A 7,433-nucleotide genomic window follows, 5' to 3' on the forward strand; every position below is an offset into this window, starting at 1 on the left:
CGGAGCATGCACTATAGCAATCTAGAGGTGACAAAAGCATGCATAATTGTACCTAGATCTACATCCGAGTGGGACAGGCACAGAGGAAAAAGACACATGCTCTTGGACAGAGCTGTTTCCTGGAGCAGCCCAGGAGTTAACACACTTGAGCTGCACAGCTGTGTTACAAATGGCAGCCACACTTGGCAGCAAAAAATTCCACCAACTCTTCTGGCTGCTCCCCGCAATGCAGAAGAATTGTCAGTCTGTTTTAAGATGCAGCCAGCTAGCCGTCATCCAACCACCGCCCCCTCCCCAGTTCATATAGACAATATTATTCCTTACTACTTCTCCAGCTATGTTTAGATTTACTCTGGTTTCTCTTCAGATCGTATAAATCTTTCGCCTTTTACTAAAGATTTCCGTGGAGAGGAACATTTATGAGGGACAGGTATGATTTCAGATTTATTTTGCCCACTTGTATGCCATATTGTGATGACTTGATGCCAAAATCCATGGATGAATCCAGCCAGAATGAGACTCCTTAACCATCATACGAATACAGAGGCAATCCTAACCGTGAGGTTCATGAATGAATCATTTCAGCCAAACCAAACATTGTTTATTTCCACTTTCAATCTGCAGTGTGGACTCTATTCCACATAGGTTCTTCAACCATGGTCACAACCATGGTATCTGAGTGCCTTCCAACAGTACATTAAGCAACATGACTACACATCTGTCAAGTGTTTTCTGGAAACCCAGGACCTGTGCTAAGCCCCCACCCCAATAGCTTAAGCAAATCCTTCTCTAGAACTTCAGGCTCATAGGCATCCTGAGTTTACAGTTTAGCTCCTCAGGGGCACATGACCTCTGAAGCAAACAAAAAGATGCACAGACTGACTTTGCAAAGATTTCTACACACAATTACTCTTTACTTAGCATAGAAAATATACAGATCCCAAAAAAACCAATAAAACTCTACATACATATCCCTGCCTCAGTTTCCTCCACAGAGTGGGGAGTCTAACTTCATTTCCCAGTGCATGGAGCCTCATTTTCCATACATGGTTTTGTTGGTATCTACCACTTATTTCTAACAGTGAAACAAATATGATTTGATTGTCACAAGACAATGGATGGAAATACCGAGAGGGGCACTCCTTCCCTTGATTGACACTAATTAAAGATAGCTAATGAGCAATTCAGTTGATTGTTTTAGAATCTTTAAAATGTTATACAATTAAAGCTGATTTTAAATTGTTTATTGTGCCTGACAGCGTGGCTGGGACAAATGCAGCTAGTTAAAGTTAATCATTTTCTTTTACCAATCGCAATTTTTTGAAACAAGTCTTCAACTTGTGCAATTGGCATTAAAAATAAATGACTACGTTTATTTACTTTTCTTCTTGCATGGTTTCATTTGCCCTGTTACCATTATCCTATCAAGCAAACTGAAGCGGATGCTCCATTTGGTTATCACACAGGGTCTATTTTTCTTCTTTTGGCACCATCCTCACAAACTACGCCACGCCTATGCCCAGACCTACAGTGCTCAAAGCATCCCAGTTATTTTCAGTCTTTTGCGGCTTTATATATTTTTCTTCTTTTTTTAAATAGTGATATATTGCAGCAACTTCATTTCTGGTATGCTTTCAACACTTCAGCAAATCTATACCAGAGATGAATTTGGCTGAGTGTTTAACACTTATATAGCCCTTTTCATCCCAAAATATCTAAAGCGGCACAAACTTTGTAAGAATCATGTTACCAGTCTCTGAAAAGTGTTACCACTTGAACTGGAATGTACAGCTGTTGAATAATACACAGCAATACTACACTGCCATACCAACAAGAACATGGCATCCAATCGAAACTGCAGAGGGGAGGTTAGCGAGGAAAAATATAATTACATGGCCTGGAATTTGGTCCGGTCACCTGCGTTAATATCCTGGCTGTTATGAAAAGCAGCATGGGAATCTTTAATCATTAAGACTTCACTTTTATGTCTCAAGATATAAATATTGTCTGCTGTTTTCCCCATTAGGTGTTCATTGATAGGTGAAACGAACCAATTGCTGCCCAATGGGAGTGTTTCCTGAGTAAATGCACAAAAGGACTCTTCTCTACTCACTTTAGTGATTCCAGTACAATCTGGTATGAGAGTGAAACAACTACAGCACTCAGAGCCCTTTAGTATACTGTATGTATCTTGAGATTATTAAAATGACATTCGAGTAAATGGAAATGCTTTTATTTCCAGGAGATTCCAAAAACCAGGCTTCATTTAAGTTCAAAAATCATCTTTCATCAAGTGTTAAAACTAAAATGCAAGAGCTGAGGAAGATGACAGCAGCTCATTGAAAGATGTGTTTATGAAATGAAATCAAATGACAGGGAAAACATTCCAGCTGCTCCTAAGCCAGCAAACACCTACAGTCACAATGCTTGGAGTCTCTGTACTATTGGACTAGTCATACCAGCCATACCTTTCAATGGGAAACTTAAAACCTCTAAGTGATTGTGGCAACCTTTGGATCTTTGCCACTCAACAAAGAGTATTCTTGGCAAGGATGATAAGGGCACTTGTCCCAAATAAGGAGAAATCCAGAAACTGGGTTGTCTCTGCATTTTGCAAGCCAGACTGTTCTGCCAAAACTCACGGAGCAGACAACTGAGGGGAAAAATCTCCCAAAATATAAGCAACAGCCTAGAGTTAACTTAGATTATTTCTTTCTGGCCACTATAAGCAAGTATCATTATAAAGCAACGATGATAGGCAGCAAGCGTAACACATCTGATGAAAGATTTAAAATCTTGTATGATACGTAAGACTAAAACTCGGCATATGCACAAACATTTAAAACACAAACAGCGCTATTAGGAGAATCCACATCTTATATGTATCATATTTTATACCAAATAAAATAACTATTACAATTTTTCTTCCTTACATTCTCAGTGCCAGACAGGTGTTTATGCTACAATAATTAATAAATTAAGATGATCAGACATGGTAGTTTGTTTCTCAAGCTACAGGATACAGCATGACTCTATTTATTTTTAAATAACTATATATTTAAACACAGGGATTTCTTATAAACAGTTAGGGTGTGATGTTCATCTGGTGTAAATTTGCATAACTCCATGACTTCAGTGGAGCTAGAGCAATTTATACTACCTTAGGATCGGACCTTTAGGATCCAGAATTGCTATCTATGAATTTACCATGGGAGTGAATACATCAGCCATCCAATTATTTTGGTGTTAAAAATTAAAAACTTAAGAGAGTTCGTATCATGGGTTCTATCCCAAACATACCGATGTCATAATTTACCCTCTCACTATTCAATTAGAGATCCAAGAAAAATAAATGACCCCTAGAAAAAAAGACATAGGCCCATTACCCGATTCCACCTTCCGTGGCAATCAGCATATGACATGATTGGTTCTGTGAGGATATTTGAACTGTTTCTTTAAAACTATAAGAGGAAACCAGGCAGGAGGGAAGCAAGAATTCTAATCTGAGGATGTGGGGGACAAAGGCAGAGAAAAGAGAGTGTAACATTACAGAGATAATACTAGGCAATAATCGTAGGCAGCAATACGTTCCATGAATGCAGCATTCAGGTCAGTAAACAAAAACAAAAATCCAATCAGCAGGCAGGATTAGGAAAATATTTATTGCAGTTGGAAACTGGTCTTGAATTTCTTGTTCCAAGACTTCTAGTGTCAGCGCAGAACATCTCTCTGCCACCTGCTCTTTTAGTTTTTTGTGACTAGATGAGAAAACAAATACTTCCCTTACATACAGCTGAACCTAAAATGCCCCATCCATAGCACCAGGCTGCCAGTTCTGATCACCACTAAAAAAAACCCCCAAACCTGTGTTTCTCAAGCCAGCTCTGGTTGGAGGTCCCCCTGTCACCTTCTTGTGGCCCCACAGGGGGCCTCAGCCCCCTGGTTGAGAACTGCTGCCTTTGGAGATGTGACTAGCTTCTTTCGCCCTCCCTTCCCAGCAGGAAATGGAGTGGGAATTAAGGCTAGAGCCATTTGATGTAAATCAATGTAGATCCATTTACTGCAGTGAGGCTATGCCCGTCTACACCAGCTGAGAATCTAGCTCACGGGGATAGATGTTTGTTTATGGATCTTATGGGGGTCAAGAACATTGATGATTGTTCAGAAACTCTTACTTTATCATGCTTTAAGGATACTAGTGAAAACCAGCATCTATTGTACTTGCCATAGCAAGACCATAAATTCACACAGCCTTGTTGTCTTTCGTAATGTGTGTATGTAATGGTTCTGCTGTTCAGATAATTTTCATGGCAAGATTTCCAGTCACATGATGAAAAACAAAGTAGCCAGTCAGATTTACATTCTAGCCACTAACCTAATACTAATAGGCAAATAACTATAAAACACCAGTTTGATACTACACTTCTTCTTTACACAAATTATGGGTTCAGGTGTGTCATTTGTATCTTGAGTAGTAATTATTTATGTGGGTAATATAATAATAATTAGGATATTATCTAGCACTTTTCATCAGTAGAATTTGAAGCTCATAAAAAGGAGGTCAGTATCATTATCCCCACTTTACAAATGTGAAAACTGAGTCATGGGGGGAGGGGGGAGAAGTGATTTTCCCAGTGTCAGTCAGCCAGCGAGTGGCAGAAATAAAAGTAGAACCCAGGTATCCTATCCTATCCACTTCTCTATCCACTAGGCTACATTGTCTCATTAAAGCCCATGGGAGTACTCAGACAAGTAAGTGCTACTAAGCATAAATAAAGGAATGCATGGCCAGGCCTATGTGAGGCATAGTTCATAGAATATCAGGGTTGGAAGGGACCTCAGGAGGTTGTAGTCCAACCCCCTGCTCGAAGCAGGACCAACCCCCAACTAAACAAGCCCAGTTCCCTCAGTCTCTCCTCGTAAATCATGTGCCCTAGGCTCCTGATTATTTTCGTTGCCCTCTGCTGGACTCTCCAATTTGTCAAGCCTGACCTTAAAAACCTCTAATGAAGGAGATTCCACCACCTCCCTAGGTAACCCATGCCAGTGCTTCACCACCCTCCTAGTGAAAAAGTTTTTCCTAATATCCAACCTAAACCTCCCCCACTGCAACTCGAGACCCTTGCTCCTTGTTCTGTCATCTGCTACTACTGAAAACAGTCTAGATCCATCCTCTTTGGAACCCCCTTTCAGATAGTTGAAAGCAGCGATCAAATCCCCCCTCATTCTTCTCTTCTGAAGACTAAATAATCCAGTTCCCTCAGCCTCTCCTAAGTCATGTGCTGCATCCCCCTAATCATTTTTGTTGCCCTCCACTGGACTCATTCCAATTTTTCCACATCCTTCTTGTAGTGTGGAGCCCAAAACTGGACACAGTACTCCTGATGAGGCCTCATCACATCCCTCAGTCTGCTGGCAATGTTCCTGCTTATACAGCCCAAATTCCATTAGCCTTCTTGGCAACAAGGGCATGCTGTTGACTCATATCCAGCTTCTCATCCACTCTAACCCCTAGGTCCTTTTCTGCAGAACTGCTGCCTAGCCACTCGGTCCCTAGTCTGTAGCAGTGCATGGGATTCTTCCATCCTAAGTGCAGGACTCTGCACTTGTCCTTGTTGAACCTCATCAGGTTTCTTTTGGCCCAATCCTTTAATTTGTCTAGGTTCCTCTGTATCCTATCCCTACCCTCCAGCGTATCTACCAGGCCTCTCAGTTTATTGTCATATTTGAACTTGCTGAGGGTGCAATGCACATCATCCTCCAGATCATTAATGAAAATATTGAACAGAACTGGCCCCAGAACCGACCCTTGGGGCACTCTGCTTGATACCAGCTGCCAACTAGACAAGGAGCCATTGATCACCACCCATTGAGCCCGATGGTCTAGCCAACTTTTTATCCACCTTATATAGTCCTTTCATCCAGCCCATACTTCTTTAACTTGCTGGCAAGTTAAAGTTCTGATAATCTGCAGTTCTGATAGTTCTGATAATCTTCAGATTTAAAAAAGTACAATATGTAAATTTAAACATGAAAATACAGTTTAGGGATGTCACCCACTCTATTGGCAAAGACAGAAGCAACTGGTTGGCTGCTACCCAGGTGGATAAAACTTGATTTAAAAATTAATTTAAATTTAATATATTTTTGGTTAACTTAAATACAGATTTTATTAAAGAAAAACCTATTTAAAATCAAATTTGAAATGATGACAACCTATGTTAAGGCCTAATCTTACTGTAATCTATTAAAAAATCACTTAAATTAATACCAAAAAAAAAATAAAATAAAAATAAACAGTTCACATCTGCTGCCAAGTTTTAAAGACGGTCAAACCACTGAACTGGTGGAAGTCACTGTCTAAATAACAGGAACCAGGGTTTTTTGAAGTGCTAAACCAGCTTTTGATAGCAGTGGCCTCTTCTAGAGTTGCAGAGAGAATATTTTCTTCATTTCAGTTAATTCAACAAGTTCATTTCCATGAATAGTTCATTCAAAGTTTAGAAACCAACTGGGAGTTGGAAAGCTTGTTTTCCTCTACAAATCTATGAATAAAAACTAGGTGAGAGAGGACGAGATCTACTAGTTCTAAAATCTTGCAAGGTGCAACTTTTCAACAGTGAGGGTAAATAACTTTTGGAACAATTTAGCAAGGGCTGTCGTGTGCTTTCCATCATTGGAAATTTTAAAATCAAGGTAGGATGTTATTCTAAAATGAATTAATTCAGTGAGGTCCTATTGCCTGTGTTGTGCAGGATATCAGTCTAGAGGATCATGGTGGTCCCTCTGACCTTATTACAAAATATGTTATAAATTCATAGATTATAAGTTCCCCTAATGGTTACATAAATGGATAAGGTTTTCCCATTATTCAAATATGGTATCTGTTTTTGGATCCTTTTGCCATGAAGGTAGTCTTAACCATCAGTAAAAATTCATTACACCAAGTGGAGGTTAAGCCCTCTGAGGTGGCCTTTCCTCAAATTAGTGTTTTTATCCTCATGAACGGTCTCCTGAAACTTCGGTTTCCTACATGAGGAACGAAATAATGCTATAAGCTCAAGATGGTATATTAAATAGCCCCCAGGAGTTCCTTAATAGTAATAGCTGCTTATGGGTGTGTACCCCTTTTTCCTCCCGTAATTAGTATGTCAGATGAAATAACCCCAAGTGAAATTCTGGATTGTTTCTGATGAGTGGAAGTGAGGAAGGGAAGGAGCTCCCTCATACCTGTATCAAAAGCCTTATCCAAAGTGCAATTATGAAGTCTGGAGTATTTCCCTTTTGTGTTGGTCTAAATCTTTGATGTAAAAAAGCAACTTCTTTGTTTTGACTGCACCAGCTCCTTTAGGCCCTGCCTTCCCCAAAACAGGACTGCCTTCCATCCACCATAATCACCACACTGGCCCCTTTGCATCACTCCTGTGGTATAA

The 7,433-nt window shown here is 40.0% G+C and overlaps 1 non-coding gene across 1 annotated transcript; it reads left to right on the forward strand.

Moving 5' to 3' along the window:
* Positions 1 to 347: 347 nt before the first annotated feature.
* Positions 348 to 461, forward strand: LOC127054620 (U5 spliceosomal RNA). Its single transcript, XR_007775296.1, has one exon. It is a non-coding gene; the product is annotated as a U5 spliceosomal RNA (small nuclear RNA).
* Positions 462 to 7,433: the final 6,972 nt, after the last annotated feature.

Source organism: Gopherus flavomarginatus, chromosome 6 (assembly GCF_025201925.1).
Source record: "Gopherus flavomarginatus isolate rGopFla2 chromosome 6, rGopFla2.mat.asm, whole genome shotgun sequence".
Classification (NCBI taxonomy): domain Eukaryota; kingdom Metazoa; phylum Chordata; order Testudines; family Testudinidae; genus Gopherus; species Gopherus flavomarginatus.